Source organism: Manis javanica, chromosome 15 (assembly GCF_040802235.1).
Source record: "Manis javanica isolate MJ-LG chromosome 15, MJ_LKY, whole genome shotgun sequence".
NCBI lineage: Eukaryota > Metazoa > Chordata > Mammalia > Pholidota > Manidae > Manis > Manis javanica.
The window spans coordinates 61241420-61258535 of NC_133170.1; the positions used below are offsets into that span (position 1 = coordinate 61241420).

General features: G+C 41.4%; 1 long non-coding RNA gene across 3 annotated transcripts in view; it reads left to right on the forward strand.

Annotated features, from left to right (window-relative positions):
• The window catches only part of LOC140846624 (uncharacterized), a 31440-nt gene extending 25318 nt beyond the window's left edge, over positions 1-6122 (forward strand). The window contains exons 2-4 of one of the 3 annotated variants that reach the window (XR_012125941.1): positions 3542-3642; positions 4178-4379; positions 4485-6122. This is a non-coding gene — a long non-coding RNA (uncharacterized lncRNA). Of the gene's footprint in view, positions 1-3541; positions 3643-4174; positions 4380-4484 lie in introns of all 3 variants that reach the window. The other 2 variants (XR_012125940.1, XR_012125939.1) reach the window with 2 other exon arrangements.
• Positions 6123-17116: the final 10994 nt, after the last annotated feature.

Below are 17116 nucleotides of genomic sequence, written 5' to 3' on the forward strand. Positions count from 1 at the left end.
GTATCCTTTCCCCATAATAAACTGTAATGGTGATTATATCCACTTGCAGTAAGCACTGGGAGTCCTTCCAGTGAATTGTCAAGCCTGGACGTGGGTGGAGGACCCCCGAACAGCTCATATCATAAGTTGACAGTGGTCTTGTGTTGAATCTGTAACTTCTAATGCTATAGTTGGCCCTAAGCCTCCTGCAAGTATTAATTTACTTTCACCATTAAATAATGTATTTTACTCCAATAGCTGTGTCCAGTGTCTTGCAATAAAAAAAATTCCTAGCTGACACATTAGAATCAATAATCCCTGAGACTCCCTCGCCTGAAGTCCTCCCTGGACGGGGCATGGCTGGGGGAGGGACACTGCATGGAGTCAGATCTCAAGGGGGCTGCCAACAGCTCTGTCCCTGTTCCTTCCCCAGAAGTTATGAAAGAGGGCTCTGGATGGTTTGTGTGTAACTGGTATGCTTGTGTTTTCCTTGTTGTAGGACCCATTCTGTTAGTGTGTATTTTTACTAGGAAATCACCCAATTCCTCTAGGCTTCCAGGTTGATGCAGTTCGTTTCTGAACGGCAAATTATGACTGTTCGTGTTAACTGGGGTCATTGGTTGAGGTAGTGTTTGTCCAGTTTCCCTACTGGGAAGTTACCTTTCCCCGGGTTCAATCTTTGCATCTTCTTTAGAAGATGCTCTGTGGAGCCCCCACTTCAGGAAAGGGGAGTTAGCATCACCTTCATGCTGGATGGCTGAGTATCTACATCAGTTATTCAGAATTCTTCTGCAATAGGAGATCTCTTTTCAACCCCATGTATAAAAATCAGTGTAATCACTTACTTTTACCAGTGTGGATGCCCAGTTCATTATTTTGCTCTTTGGTGTTAATCCAGCTCTAGAGTGTCTGGTTGCTCAGGTCATGACTGCTCTGGCTATGGAGAGCTCCTTCCACTGGCTCCTATTTCCCTTTGACATACTCAATCTTTGTAGGCCCCCCCTTTTTTTTGTAGTTCCCTACTTTGTTATACTTCAATATTGTCCTGTCTCCTGATATCCAAGAATGGTATTACAAATTTAAATGTTAGAGCTAAATGTGCTCAGTGGACCATACATGTAAATATATGCATGCACAGCAGCCTTTGAATACACACCTAATCATAAAGATTTCTATGTGGAACTTTCTGTATCCACATTAAGCTAAAGGTGCGTTTACACTCATGATTCACCTGGACCTATTATCACATGGATGTTATCATCTTCCTCTGCTTATCTGTAAGCCCCCACCGTAATATGGAGAAACCTGGTGCCCATCACCTGTCATTTATTTAATTTATTGATTGTTCCATTCAAATTTACAGATAAAGTGGTTTCAGGATTGTTAGCTACTACCCCCATGGGTGATAAATCAAAAACTATAGAGATTAAGGATGTCAGAAGTAAAAGGGTTTGTAGAGCTGTTTCAGATGCTAGCAAAAAAGCACTGAATCCTGGAACAAGAAGTCTCTGCTTCACCAGCAGCAAAGCCAGTTAACAGAAACAACTAGTCTGCCATACTGAAGAAACAGGAGATACTTATAAGGGGTTTCAAGGAAAGAAAGTTCTTTAAATTTACATTGGTTGTAGACAAGGAAAATAGGGTAATGTGAAGTGGGGCAAGTCCAGGGGACAGGTGGATAGTCCATAAAGAAGGCTTACAGATTGTTTTTTGTTTTTTTTGGCTTGATACTTTACCTTTATTTTCTTTCTCTTTTTCTATTAAGGTATCATTGATATACACTCTTATGAAGGTTTCTCAAGAAAAACAATGTGGTTATTACCCTCTCCCTTATTATCAAGTCCCCCCGCCATACCCCATTGCAGTCACTGTCCATCAGTGTAGTAAGATGCCACAGAGTCCCTATTAGTCTTCTCAGAGCTACACTGTCTTCCCCGTGACACCATGTGCACCAATACAGATTGCTTTTCACGATGATCAGGCGCTGTTCACACACAAGAGGGATGAGGTGGTTCTGGGGACCTTCTAGATAATTGTTGGAACTACTTTATCCAGAGACATGGGAGTTTCTGGTCAGCTACACCTCATTGCTATCGACTGATCACCTGCCCTTCTCTCCCTCATTGTCTGTCCCATATGTCACTTAAATTTAGGACATCTTAGAATTTTTCCTTATCATGGGAGAGATCTTTATAAAATAGGGTCCACTGTTTATGTCCAGTACAGTTTGTCTTTAGTCTACAGATTCCATTCATTTCCAAAGTTACTTATATCAAAAACTTTTGTCCCACCACCAAGACATTGTTTTCATACATTTTAATAAAGTTAGATTCTTTGTCATATTTTGTATTTCTCTTTGTATTCATGCCAAGTAACAAAATTGGAATTGATTTTGACTTCCTTGTTGAACTGTAAAAATCTATGGGCTTAGACAAATGCATAATTCGTAGATATGCATCACTAAAGTACTCTATGGGACACTCCAAACCACCTACCCTATGATATATTTACCATCTCTGTAGTTTTGCCTTGTCCATAATGTCCTATAAATGGGAACCTACAGTGTAAAGCCTTCCAGACTGGATTCTTTCACTTAACATTATACATATGTTAAAAATAAAGTCACAGGTTCAAAATGAAGTCATTTATTTTAAGGCCCCATGTCAGTGAACCGAGATTTAACACCTAATGAAACTGCAGTTTCAATCTCTGCCCCCTCATCCTGCCCCCGGAATGTAATAACATTTAACCAGCCAAATTTCAATTTCCTGGTCAACACTAGGAGGTAATCCAATGATAGACCTCTTCCATTCCCTCTAGGAGCGCAACCTTGCCTAAAACAATACATTCGTTGTTAATAATTTTGTTTTTCCTTTCTCTCACTGCCTTTAAAAACCTTTCTTTTTCTGCAGCTCAATGGATCTCCCCTCTTTTAGAGTAGATAGCCAGACAGAAGTAGGGAGAGGGAGGGGGACTTTGGTGGGATGCTTGCTTACATTCTACACATTCTGTACAAGCCGTTCCACTGGGATGGGCAAAGGGTCTATAGATCATAGACTGGCCCAAACTGGCTCGTTCCAACATGGAAGAGGAGTTGATGCTGACGTCACCTCCAAATACATTACAACCTCACTAGCACAGTAAAAAATCACCCCTCCCCTGCCATGACAGTTCCAAGGAGAACTAAATACAACCAAAAAACCGCCTCCATCAGAAGTGAGTGTGGAGCAAGTCCGAACTCCACAAGACTCCACCTGTTCCCTTTGAAACCTAACACTACTTAATGAATATTCATCTTCCATATAAAAAAGACTCTCTGGGTCTCCCCGTGCCCCCAAACTCCTGTACTCTCCTTTCTTTCAACTCTAAATCTCCAAATAAACTATCAGTACTCACTCAATGGCTCCTCTGTGTCCATTCTTGAATTATTTATTGAATCAGACCATGGTGATTTTTGTTAGGATCTAGGTTTCCAAAGCAGTTGTCTAAATACTGAAGGTGCAATTCTTGTATCCTAAGGTGAGACTTGTTTTGAAAGAAACTACCGGACTCTCTTCCACAGGGGCTGTATTTGCATTCTGGAAACAATGAAAGAGGGTTCCTGGTGTTCCTCACCCCACGACAATTGGTGGTGTCATCTTTTTGGAGTCTTATCAATTCTAGGTGTGCAGTGCTATGTTGCTGTTTTAATTTGTAATTCCCCAGTGATACATGATGTTGAGCATATTTTTGTATGCTTATTTACTATCTGCATATCTTTGGCCATGTGTGTGTTCAGAACCTTATCTATTTTTAATGTTAAAAGATTTTTAATTTTTTTATTACTTTTGTATATTTTGAGCACAAATCCTTTACCAAAAATGTATTTTGCAAATATTTTCTCCCAGTTTGTGTCTTATATTTGGATTCTCTGAACAAGGTCTTTCGTAGTATAAAATTTTAATTTTGTAAATCCCACGTAACTTTATTTTCTTTTGTGGATAAACTTTTGGTGTTGGGTGTTAAAACTCATCAGCAAATACAAGGTAGTGTAGATTTTCTTGGTTTCATCTAGATTTTTATAATTTTGTGAATTTGGTTTAAGTTGTAAAGCTTATATCTAAATTCCATATGGTCTCCAACGAATTGTTCCTTAACTGTTCAGAGAACACGGGAAATTCGTGCCGACTGCGTTATGAACAGTTTCGTTGTTCAGCAGGTTTGCCGCGAGGGGGCGCCTCCTCCCGAGCTGAGAGCGCGCGTCTTCCACCGTTCACCACAGCCCCCAGGGGGGTGCCTGTGCCCAAACCCCTGACCCGCGCGGCGCACGCGCGCTGGTGCCTTGGACTTGGCTCCGCGTAGGGCAGACCGGAGCCGGAGCCGCGACTGCTTGCGGGCAGGACCGACGGCGGGAGAGAAAGGTGAGAAGCTCCTAGGGCGCCGACTGCTGAGCGCTTCTCTTGAGAAGCCTGCGGTGGAGTGATGTGGGAAACTGGAATTCTAAAATCTCACTGTTTCTACCACAGGTCCTACTCAACACCCAAGGCCCAGTGGCTGCAGGGGAATCCTCCCACTTGCCTCCTGATCACACTTGGAACCCTGCAAGAAGAGTAGACCTCCACTTCGTGTGAACTGGACGGGGGAGGGCATGGCCTCTATGATGGGGTTGTTATGTCTGCTCTGCTGTTTTTGAGGGACTGACGCGGTTGTTTTGAAAAGTAATTTATTTTCCAGACATGTCAGGCATACAGAAAATTTGCAGTGTCAGTACAAATACTCTTACCTCTGTTCCCCGCAGCCCCACTTTACCACACTTACCACTTCACACTTGCCATACTAGTGTGTGTGAAGGCGTGTCAGTGTGGTTTTAATTCACATTTCCATAACTACACCTTTTCATGTGCTTGTAGACCATTTATATGTCTTATCTGGTGTCTTGTCCATTTTAAAAGTTGGGTGTCTTCTTGTTGAGGTACAAGATCTCCATGTTTCCTAGGTAACAGGCTCATCATATGTACAGTGTGCAAATATATTCTTCCATTCTGTGGCTTTTTCTGGTTGGCGTCTTTTGATGCAGAAACATTTTTTAATTTTGAGGAAATCTATCCTTTCATTGCTTGTACTTTGGTGTCACATCTAAGAAGCCATTGCTAAATCCAACATCATGAAGATTATGTCCATCTACTCTTCTAAAGTTTATCATTTTACCTGTTACATTTAAGCCTTTTATCTATTTTGAGTTAATTTTTATGTATGGTGTGAGTTAAGGGTTCAGTTTTATTCCTCCACACGTGGATAGCCAGTTACCGAGCACCATTTGATGAAAAGACCATTATTTCCCCAAATTAATGCTGTCTACCTTTGTCAGAAATCAAGTGAGTGTAGATGGTTGGGGTTATTTCTGGGCTTTCCATTCACTTCCATTGATCTACATATACTGTATTACATACTGTGTTCTTAAACTAGAGAAAAGAAAACGTTTCAAATTGTCATGAATCTTTAAAAATTTTTAAATATATTTGTGGGAAAAAACCTGCTTAAGTGGACCTATGCAGTTCATATCCATGCTGTCCAGTGGTCAACTGTGTATCTTTATGCCAGTGTCACAATGTTTTATTTATACTTTTTACTAAATTTGATATTGGGAAGCAAAAGCCTCCAGCTTTGATTTTCTTCTCAAGACTGTGTTCAAGGGCTCTTTGGGGTCCCTTGAAATTCCATATGAGTTAGACTCAGCTTGCACATTTCTTCCCAAAAGCCTTTAGGAGTTTTCATAGGAATCACACTAAATCTGTCCCCATTGCCATCTTAACAGTATTTGTCTTTACATCACCATGAGAGGTCTTTACATTTATTTAGCTTTTCTTTAGTTTTTTAAATCAATGTTTTATAATTTTTAATGTACAAGTTTTGCACCTTGATTAAATCTATTCCCATTTTGTGAATGTTGACATTATTTAATTGGAATTTTAAAAAATTATTTTTGATGTATAACATAAGGAATATAGTCAAAATATTATACTTGGTATGGTGATAGCTGGTACCTAGAATTATCATTTATATAAATGTTAAATCACTGTATTGTACACCTGAAACTAATGTAATACTGTGTGTCAACTACCCTTCAATTTAAAAAATAAATAAATAAATAAATTTTAAAAGAATTATTTTTGAAACTATTCGCTGCTAGTGTGTACAAATAAAACAGATATTTGAATGCTGATATTTTGCCTTGTAACTTTGCTGAGTTAGTTTACTAGTTGTAATAAGTTTTTGCTGATTTTTTAGTAAATTTTATATATAGGACGATGTCCTCTGATTCGTGCAGAGACTAGTTTTACTTATTTCTTTCACATGAAGATGGCTTTCATTTCTTTACTCACTGATCTGGGTAGAACATCCAGTAAAATATTAAATAACAGTGGGGAAAGCAGACATACTGGTTTGTTCCTGATTTCAGGATTAACCCTTTCAATATTGACTGTGACGTTTGCTTTGGGTGTTGTACAAATGTCATTTATCATATTGACCAAATTTCCTTTTATTCCTACTTTCTTTAGTGGATTTTGTTTAAAGCTTTTTCTACATCAATTCATCTGATCACATGGTTTTCTTTCACATGATTATTGTGGTGTATTACCTTGCTGACTATTTCTTCCTTACATAGTCTTACTATGTTGAAAACTGTTGAACTTCTGGTGTACAGACACTTGCTTATGGTGCCTAATCCTTTCCATGTGCTGTTGGTTTTATATTGCTGTTATTTTGTGGAGTATTCCTACATCCATATTTATAAGGGATGTTGGTCTGGTTTTTTGTTCTCTGTTATTTTTGTGCCACCTCATGGGAAAGGGGTTGTTCTTGGCAGCTATTAGGGCTAGGACTAGGGTTGGGGCTGCAGAGCAGGGGCCAGAATGGGACAAGGGTAGCAGCTATGGTTATGGTTATGGTTATGGGTTATGATTATGATGTAAAGTTATGGTCATGGTTGAAGGTCAGGGTTTATGGTTCATCCTTTATTGTTTTGGTTTAACATTACCATTTATGGGCAATGATTATTGTTTATGGTTACAGTGTGCAGTAAATGTGGATACTTGTTAATGTTTATGACTTACGGTAATAGTTAACAGTTGGTGTTCATGTTTAATTTTTATTTTAGTTCATGGGGGTTTGCACTTATGTATGTTCATGGATTATAATGGATTACATTATTGGTTTAAATTTATGGCTAATAGTTAAGGTTAGGACTTAGTAAAGATTTTGGATTTGGTTAAAGGATAGGGCTAGCATTTATGGTTAAAGGTAAATGTTTTTTTATGATTTATGGTTATAAGTAATGGATACTGTTATGAGTAAAGGTTATTGTATGGTTGAACTTACAGGTAATGGTAATTGCTATTGGTTTATGATTATTCATGCTTTTGAATATACTTTATGGATAAAAGTTTATGATAGCTAGGCATTGTTCTAATGGTTATGCATTATGGTTATGTTTTACAGTTACAGATATTGATATGGTTTATTTTTAAAGTAGGTTTGTGGTTTACGGCTTAAGTTTATGTTTATGTACATAATATGCTTATGGCTTTGTGAATTTAGAGCTTTAAAATTTGTGGATTTATGGATTCAGAGGTTTGGGATTTATTTAGAAGATTAATGGCTAGAATTTTCTTTAAGGATTAGAGGTTTGGATATGAGGGTGTGGGCTCAGGTTAGGAATTCGGGTTTGGATTAGGATGTGGGTTAGGGGTCAGAGCCAGGGCTCTGGGTTAGGCTTGAGGGGTTAGGCGTTAGGATTAGAGGTTAGAGATTGGGGTTAGGATATGGGTTAGGATGCAGCAGGACGATCCTGTGCCTGCGGTGTTGTGATGACCCAGGTTACGGTAGAATCAGCGGGGTGGGGTCACAATTTTTCACGTCACTCCACCAAAAAAGTTAGAATTAATGTACAAAACCAGTGAAGTTGAAGAACAACACACCGATATGCAAAGATAGGACATTTCTCTGCACTAATAACTATCTCCAAGAGAAGTTAGGAACACGATCCACGTTCGACTGACTGCATCATAAACAACGAAACACCTGCCGACGCATTCCAGCGAGGAGGGGAGAGGCCCGCACTCAGGACACTCGGACCCAGCGACAGGTGACAGGCGACACCATGGAGCGCTAAGGCCCTCGCGGACAGGAAGCGGGAACTGCCCAGGGTCTCTGGCTGAATGCAGCCCACGGTTCTAGGCGAGCCCCCGCCCCAAGGTCCCCACGGCGTCTTTTTCGGAAAGAGAACAAATCACCCTGACGCTGTGGATCCGCAGGGGCCTTGCACCTCCGGGTGTCCCCGAGGAGAGCAGAACGCAAGCTTTACCCGGCTGGACCCAGGTCCGGACGCTGCGAGGACCAGGGGGGCGAGGCGGGCGCGGGACCCGGACCTGCAGCTAACCCGCCCGGCCCAGTGCACAGGGCAGCACCGCACACCGAACACGGACCCACAGGCTCCACGCACCCGACCCGCAGGGCCTCCATGGCGGACCTCTCCTCTCCTGTCCTCTCAGAATGAGCCCTCAGCAGCCCGCGCCCACGACGCTTCCCGCAGCCTTTCCTCCAGCGCAGGTGCCTCCCAGGTCCGGAAGAAGCGGGGCTCCTAATATTCCCTGACTACTACATAAGTAGTTAAGGAAATGAAGGGACGCCTATTTGACAATCCCAAGATTTATCTCCTCGGCACACTGATTATTTTTAAGAAACCGCAGACACAAACTAGGAAAAACTACTAGAACTTGACCTTTTCTAAGGGATGTTTACCTGTATAAGGGAAATCTCCCTTGGTAAGGCTGTCTCCCCCTCCACACTGGGAAAGGGGTAATGACTCCCTCCGTAGAAACTCTTATCAATGGAAAAGGCAAACAATTAAATTTGCATGACAACCATACCCTTGGTTACGGAAGATTTGCCTGATAACCTCCCTTAACTGGTTTCCCCCAAACATCTTTCTTTTGTTTGTAGATGAAAATGGCTAAGGTGATGACTTGGATCTTTGGAGAATTTCCCTTTTCCTGGAAATATCCCATGTTTACGGGAAGCATACACGTTATTAAACTTAGGTTTTTCTCCTATTGATCTGTATTTTATTACTAGGAGAGTCTCAGCCAAGAACCTGGAAGGACAGAGGAAAAATTATTTTCAACCAGTACACAAGCGATGGCATACTATTCAGCAACAGAAAGGAAGAAACATGAACCCATGCAAAGATGTGGATGAATGTTACATACAGACAGCTGAATAAAAGGATCCAGCCTGAAGAGGCCATACACTTGCAGGACCCCATTTATATGACATTCTGAAAGGCAAAACTACAGAGATGGTGAATGCATAGAGGTTTGGAGTATTTCATGAGATACTTCAGTGATAGATACCTTATATTTTCACAATGCAATGAGGAAATAAAAAACTATTCAAATTTTGTTACTTAGGATGTGGGAGTGTCACAGGATGAAGTATACAGATGTCACAAAGAATCTGTCAGGCAGAAAGACAGATTCCAGCAAGATGAAAAGAGAGTGGGACCCACCAAGAACTCAGGTAGTTAATTGGATAAAGCCAAAGAGCCAGAGATGACTCAGGGGATTGATTAAATAAAGCCATAGGAACAGAGAGTGACTTTAAGGGCAAGGACACTCCCCAGATAAGAAACCTCTAAGTACACGTACTCCCCAGATGACAAAAATGAAATACGTATTAAAAAACTGTCAGTGGTAGGGTAAAAGGTGCTGACCTAAGTGAAACAGGGGCTGTGGGTGTAGTCAGAGTAGGGTGAGGGCCTAGGGAAAAAGCAAGATAGGATGTTTGCAGTCAGAGCAATGTAACTACATGCAAGGAAACCCCCTACTAAAATTCTGTGTTAAACATTCAGCTCTAGAGTCATTCTTCAGTGAAATCAGTTAATATTCCCCAGATAAAGAAGAGTAGTACATGTTTTTATTATGCTAATCATTTATAATCATGTATAAGATTCACCTGAGCATACTAAAAGGCCCAGGCCGATGTGCTGTCTTTCCTCCTTCAGATCTGATGAGGTGATTTTGCAAACTGGGCAACTAATTTAGGGGGTAAGCCCAGGCATAAACAACACAGTAAAAGGCAAGAAGGATTCCACCTTAAAGATAAGATTGCATACCCAAGAAGTTAAGATGTTAGAAATTCTTAACTTACTCTTTAGCAAACAATACCTCAGCCCACTTTGGGGGTTGAGCAGGTGGCCTTGTTCCAAATGCCCCCAGACCAAGATGCTGGTATCTCAGGGACAAATCATCAGAGCAGGAAGTAACCTGTGTTGTTAATTCTAAACATTCTGGGACCACTTAATAAGTCCACACCCCTAAGCTTTTTTACATGTTCTCAAAAAATCCTCAACTGCCTATAAAACCCCTAGACAATGCGCCACCCTGGACTCTCTTGTCCCTTCCTGGCATGAGCTGGGAACTCCGTCCTTTCACTTTATCTCTAAATAAAAGCCTGTACCTTGCTCTCCTACCTTGAGTGTTTGTGAAGCTCATTCTTAGGCTTTGTGACCAAGAACCCCGGCACCATAAGTAACTTTGGAAATGAAGGGAATCTGTAAAGGCACAATGTACTTTATACAAAAAGTGGACTTTTCTAAATATAAGTTATTTTCTTTATAGGTTTCGTACTGTTTCCTACTGGAGTGGGAGGTTATATATTTGCAAGGGGAGAAAGTAACGATATCCGTGTAATAATGGATCCTTTTAGAGACACCAGTATAAACTTGTCTTAAGCTTAACATGGATACAGAAAGTTCCACATAAAAATATTTATAATCAGTAATGTATTATACATAGGTTGGAAGACTTACATATATTTCCTTGAATTATCTTCTGAGAACATGTACCTCCTACATGCAAGTTTTTAATACTATTCTCGAAAAAAAGGATTCAGAGCTCTGTGAAGAAATGGCTAACACTATGAATAAGACACTAATATGTCGAAGAAAACCAGGAGCCAAAGAGCTTCCCAAGGCCATAGTGGGCATGACATGAACAACAAGACACTGTACTGCTGCAGTACCACCCAAAGCCTAACATAACTATCAAAATAAGTGATTACACTGATTTATTACGAATAGGGTTGAACAGAAATCTCCTATGCAGAAGAACTGCAAATAATTGATGTAGACCCTCAGCATCCATCACAGAGGTGGAGCTAACTCCCTTCTCCTGGTATGAGCTTCACAGACTGTTTCCCTCCTGCAAAAGAAACAGAATGGACATGGGGAAAAAATAAGGGGGGAAATCTGAGACTACCTCAACCAGTGACCAAAATAACACTGTGAAATCAAAGAAAAGATGACCACTATACTGGGGACCACCAAAAACATTTCTAAGGCCTAAGCATTGAAGCTTTCATTAACTCTGGGAATCTCAAAACGACCACCCATGAAAAACAAACCAAAAATCACACCCATCTGTTAATTGAGATAAAAGCTAAACAATTTGCATCCAAATTCCTGTTAAAGGAATAGCAAAATGTTTTCCTTTCCCCTTAATTTCCTTCTGCACCAGGTGACTACCAGGAAGTGTACTGCCAGCCCCTCCAACCGAGACTCGTCTTTACATAACACATCTTAGATAAATGAAATATATCTTTATGAATTCTGTCACTCTTGCCTATCTCTTTGAGTATATAGAGCCATTTTATGACTTGGGCTCTTTGGAACATATCTCCTACCCCACAGTAGGAATGTATCTTCTGGGCCTGGGCCTCAAATAAATCTGTCTTCATTTTCAGGGTGATTTTTCATGAATTTTTCATCAAAAACATGAACAGTGATAAGTTTCCTCCAGAGCATATTCCCTTAGGATAGTTAAGAGAAAGCACTTTACCTCTGTGATTTGCTTCCTCAAAACCCTTAACACCAGTCTAATCATGAAAAATCACCAAGCCAATCCCAGTGACACAAAATATCTGGATGGTCCTCCTTAACACTGTCAAGTTCATCAAAACAAGGAAAGTCTGATAAACTGTGAAAGCCAAGGAGAGCCTAAAGAGACAGGATGACTTAATGTCATATGGCACCCTAAATGGGATCCTGGAACAGGAAAATATATAATGAAGGGAATCTTAATAAATACAATTTCCTTATATTTGTTCATGAATTGTATCAACTCTGGAGAAAAGTAGAAAGAAGAAATTAAAAACCAATTAATAGAAACCCATTGAATCAAACTGGAAACCTAGAGGAAATGGGTTATTTCCTATTTAAAAAATACATTGAGAAAAGGGACCCTAAAATAAGGAAAATATACACAGACCAATTAGCATAGAAAAGCGTGCAGTGGAGTTTACAAATATCCCACTGGAAATTAACCCACAACCATATGGATTTACAGTGAACAGATGAATATTAACTGACATTTAACAAACTCTGATTTTAATATCAAAGCTTCATAAACTTGCATTTTTTTCCAATGCATGATGTCAATGTTTAGAAGACATTGTACTATTAAAAATGTTGTCAATGAAAATGCGATTTTCTCAACAAAAAAAAGATTAACTTCAATTAAAGCCAGAATAATTAATATTTACTAAATTCTGGCTTGGATATGAGTAACATGTAAAACCTAAGTAATGCTACACCCACTTCTCCATGTGTCCATCTACTTTCTCGACTGTGCTCACAATGCACCGAAAAAGCGCAGTGAGGAGACTGCCTCGGGCGCACCTGCTGCTCTCCGAACCGCCCCAGCGCCAGTCCCCAGTGGCAGAAGCCAGGACGTAGGGACACAATGAAATCCTTAGAGAAAGCGCCTAGGAGCCGCAGAGGCCGTGGGACAGGAGGTCCTGTGCTGAGGGGGAGACCAGGCTCCTTGGAGTTGCCGAGCTCGGGCCCGCATCTTCCGGCCGCCAGGGGGCGCTTTGTCCACACCGCCTGTTCACCCCTCGCGGCAGAAGTTCAGTGTCCAACTACTTAGTGCTCAGAAATTCCAAGTGAAATAGAGGCTACCATTCCAGTGCCTTAATGGGGAAATAGAGCGATAACAAAAGGCAAATTAGGTGGTCAATATGTAAAAGTCAATCGATTTCCTAGATATTAGTACTATGATCTGAGTGTCTGGGTTCCCTAAAAATTCACATCTTGGAATCCTAACACCCAATGTGATGGTGTTAGAACGTGGGGCCTTTGGGAGGTGCTTATATCATGAGGATAAGAGTCCTCATACCCGGGTTAGTTTGCTTTGTAAGAGACCCCAGTCCCTTTCCTCCATGTGAGAACACAAGAAGTCTGCCCCAGAAAGAGCCCTGAACACACACCTCACCAAACAAGATATACAGATGACAAAAACACATACAAAATAATGCTCATCATCACTTGTCAAGAGGGAAAAAAAGCAAATTAAAACAGCAGTGACATAACAATGCATGTGTATTTAAATGGGTAAGATCTTAGAGGAAAAAATAGCAATTGAAACAGGAACTTAAAGTCATTGCTGGTGGAATGCATAATGGTATAACCACTTGGGAAGACAGTTTGGCAATCTTTTCTAACAAAAACTAAACATGGTATCATCATATAAATCCATCAATTGCATTCCTAGCTGTTTGGACTTCTTTGAAATCTTATGTCCAAGCAACAACCAGCATGCAAGTATGCACAGCATCTCTCTTCATTGTGGCCACATACATTAAAGAATCAGAACATGCACCAGCAGATGAATCAATAACCAAGTGAGGTGCATCCGTACAATGGAATACTATTGAGCAATAGAAAGGAAGGATCCATCAAGCCACGGCAAGGCATGGATGAATCTTATATCATTTACTCAGTTGGTGAAAGAACCCAATCTAAATAGACTCCACACTATATGATCCCACCAATATGACATTATAGAAAAGGAAAAACTGCCATGCTGGTAAACAAAACAGTGACTTACAATGCTTTTTCGGGAGGGGAGCTAAATAGAGAATAAGATAGGAAAATAAAATAGTACAAATGGGCCAGGTAGGAGTGGACTCCCTTGGGTTGGTTACACCAGGCTGAGAGTGTGTGAATAAGCCTGGGGTCTGCAGTACCAGGTCCACAAGAAGGCTACTTCTCTAGAAGACAAGGATCTTCTTCATTCACATGTGGAACTATTTCAGCTCTGACGTGGATGTTTTGTGTTTAAAATACACATAAAAGGTTTCATTTAAAAAGTCTTATTATTTATATCACTGAAAAATATAATATTTAACATTTTAAGTGTATAGTTCAGTGGCATTAAGTACATTCACATTGTGACATAACTATCATTGCTATCATTTTTCATTCCCATCAACCACGATTAGAAATCGAATTTTCTATATCGTCCCCAATTCTTGAGTGTATCTTTTCACTTGCTTATATAACAGCCATTCTAATGGATGTGAAGTGTCTTATTGTGCTTCTGATTTCCATTTCCCTGTAGGATGATGATATTGAGCATTTTTTTCGTGTGTTTGTCACTGAACTTAGCAATCATTTCTTGGGTATAACACAAAAAGTACAAGCAGATTAAGAAAAAAATTAATCGGACTTCATAAAAATTTAAAACTTTTGTACATCAAAAGACACTATCGACAGGTGGAGAAAGACAAATACCATATGATTTCACTTGTGGAATATCGAAACAAAGCATAACAGAAGGAACAAAACAACAGTAGACTCACAGACACTGAGAAGGGACTAGTGGTTACTAAGGGGGAGGGGAGTGAGTGGAAGCTGGGGGAGGGGGACTGTTGAACCACTGTGATGTACATTTGATAATTTTTTTAAAGAAGATACTACTGACAAAGTAAAAAGATGACTTAAGGAATGGGGAAATAGTTGCAAATTACATATCTTAGAAATTGGAGTGCTAATACATTAAGAAAGGGAATATAAAATGTTGTAGCCACTGTGGAAAACTGTTTGGCAGTTCAAAACTATAATATTTAACACATGATCTAGCAATTCCACTCCTAGGAATATACACAAAAGAATTGAGAGCAGAAACTTGTACATGAATGTTCACAGTATCACTGCTCACAATAGTGAAAGAGTGGATGGATAAACAAGATACGGTATCTCCATACAATGAAATACTGCAATATTCAGCCAGGAGAAGGCTGAGGTACCGATACTGCAGTGGGGATAAACCTCGAAAGTGCTATGCTAACAGAAAAAAGGTGAACACAAGCTCTCTCTTTATATGAAAATCCAGAATGGCTAAATCTTTAGAAACAGGAAGTAGATTAGTGGTTGCCAGAGGTCACAGGGCGGAATGGGGAGTGACTGCATAATGGGGAGGGTATTCCATTTTAAGTGATGATAATCTTTTGCAACTTCAAAGATATGGATGGTTATGATTTTATGTATGTACTGAATGTCACTGATTTGTACACTTTAAAACAGTTCATTTTATATGATGTCAGTTTTACCTTGTTGCAGAACAAAGACTAAGAAACCATCCCTCAGCCTTCCTTCCCAAGGTGTCCCAAGTGTGGCTCATCACGCAGTGGCCTGGCTTCCATGTGAAGTCGCACCAGCCACAAAAGCTGTTATATATACACTGGCCTGGGGCGCCCCAGGAGGCAGGAAGTGGATGCATGCTGGTATTTTTATACTTGGTTAGAGCCGAGGATGCTTGCACCTTACTGTCGTCCACACCCCTCCAGCTCTCTGGATACTAAAGATACATTCTGGGTCTTGCCTTGCTCAGGCTGGCCAGGATCCAGCCCCACGGAGGTTCCTCACAAAACCTCGGGGGCCCTACAGGCACACAGTGGGGAGGGGATGCCTGAGCCAGGAGGGGCCTTTGCCTTTGGCGGCCTGGGACTGAGTGCTTTTTTCTGCCCAGGCAACAGGGACCAGTGGAGCCCCTGGGAAGACTCAGCATCCAGAGAGAGACAAGCCTCCATTTTATCCTGCAAAACTTTAGCACCCCCAAGCCCAGAAAGCCCAGGCATGGGCAGACCACACCTCCTCACACCTCCTCGGAACCCCTCTCCCAGCCATGCGCAGTTTGGATCAGCCCCCTATCCCTCCCTGTTAATGAGGAAAGGTGCCTCAGAAAGGGACACTTGGTCTGGTCACAGCGTTTCACCCATGTCCACTGGGCCTGGGCTGGCTCTCTAAGGTGTCAGACCAGAACAGGCTGTAGGGATAACACACCTCTTCTCAGAAGAGCCTGGGATTCAGCCAGAAGGCAGGGAGGGAAGTGGTGGGCAGCCTGAAAGCAGGGAAGTGATTGGCAGGAAGCAGAGGGTGGAGGTTGCTCCCCACAAGCACTGAGTGGAGCGGGAAAGGAGGGGCCACCCGCCTCCATCCACATGGAAGGTCTCTCCACCGCATGCGTAGACCTCTGCACAAGGTCCAATCTCAGTCAAGAGTTAGCTCCAGAGACTTTAGTCCGTCTACCCCCAAGTGGGCATGACACGGCTGGCCAAGTAAACGCTGTAGAATTTTCAGGGTTGAGACCAGTGTCTGCCAAGAATAGGTGGGAGGAAAATGCCCCATACTGTCACATGGCTTGTTTGCCAAGGGTCTTGCCTCTGACTGGATGACCTCCCTCCCACACAGGCACCTCCTTGATGGGCATCCAGACTCTCCTGGCCACATGAACAGCTACATGAGCGGGATGAGGCCAGAGTGCCGCATGTTCCCCGAGAAGATCCAAGGGTTGGCCCACCAGTAGCAGCCAAGGGCTAACCCTCACCCTCTAAATCTAAGCACTAAACCCTAAACTCTGACCCTGCATGTTCACTGGGCACGGTAACATTTTGTGCACAACATTCTCCTCTCTAGAAAGGCCTCCACTGTCGGAAGCCCCCAGGAGCTCACCTCTGTAATCTGCTGCTGCGTGAGTGAAACAGACCTGCTTTTGACTTCTGATCTGATGAACATTTCTCAAATGCTTCCTCCAAAACAGGGATGAATGAGGGTTGGATTACTCTGAAGAGTGTGACATGGAAATGCATGATGTGGATAAAAGTAGGTGAAATAGCAGCTCCTGAAATTAATTTAAGCCTATCACCATGAGGGTGATTGGAAATAATAGTCAAAGAGTGAATCTTGGTGACTGGGTGTACACTGTGTATATATGTGGAGGAAAGCTGATGGTGTTTCAAATTCCAGAATTCAGATAAG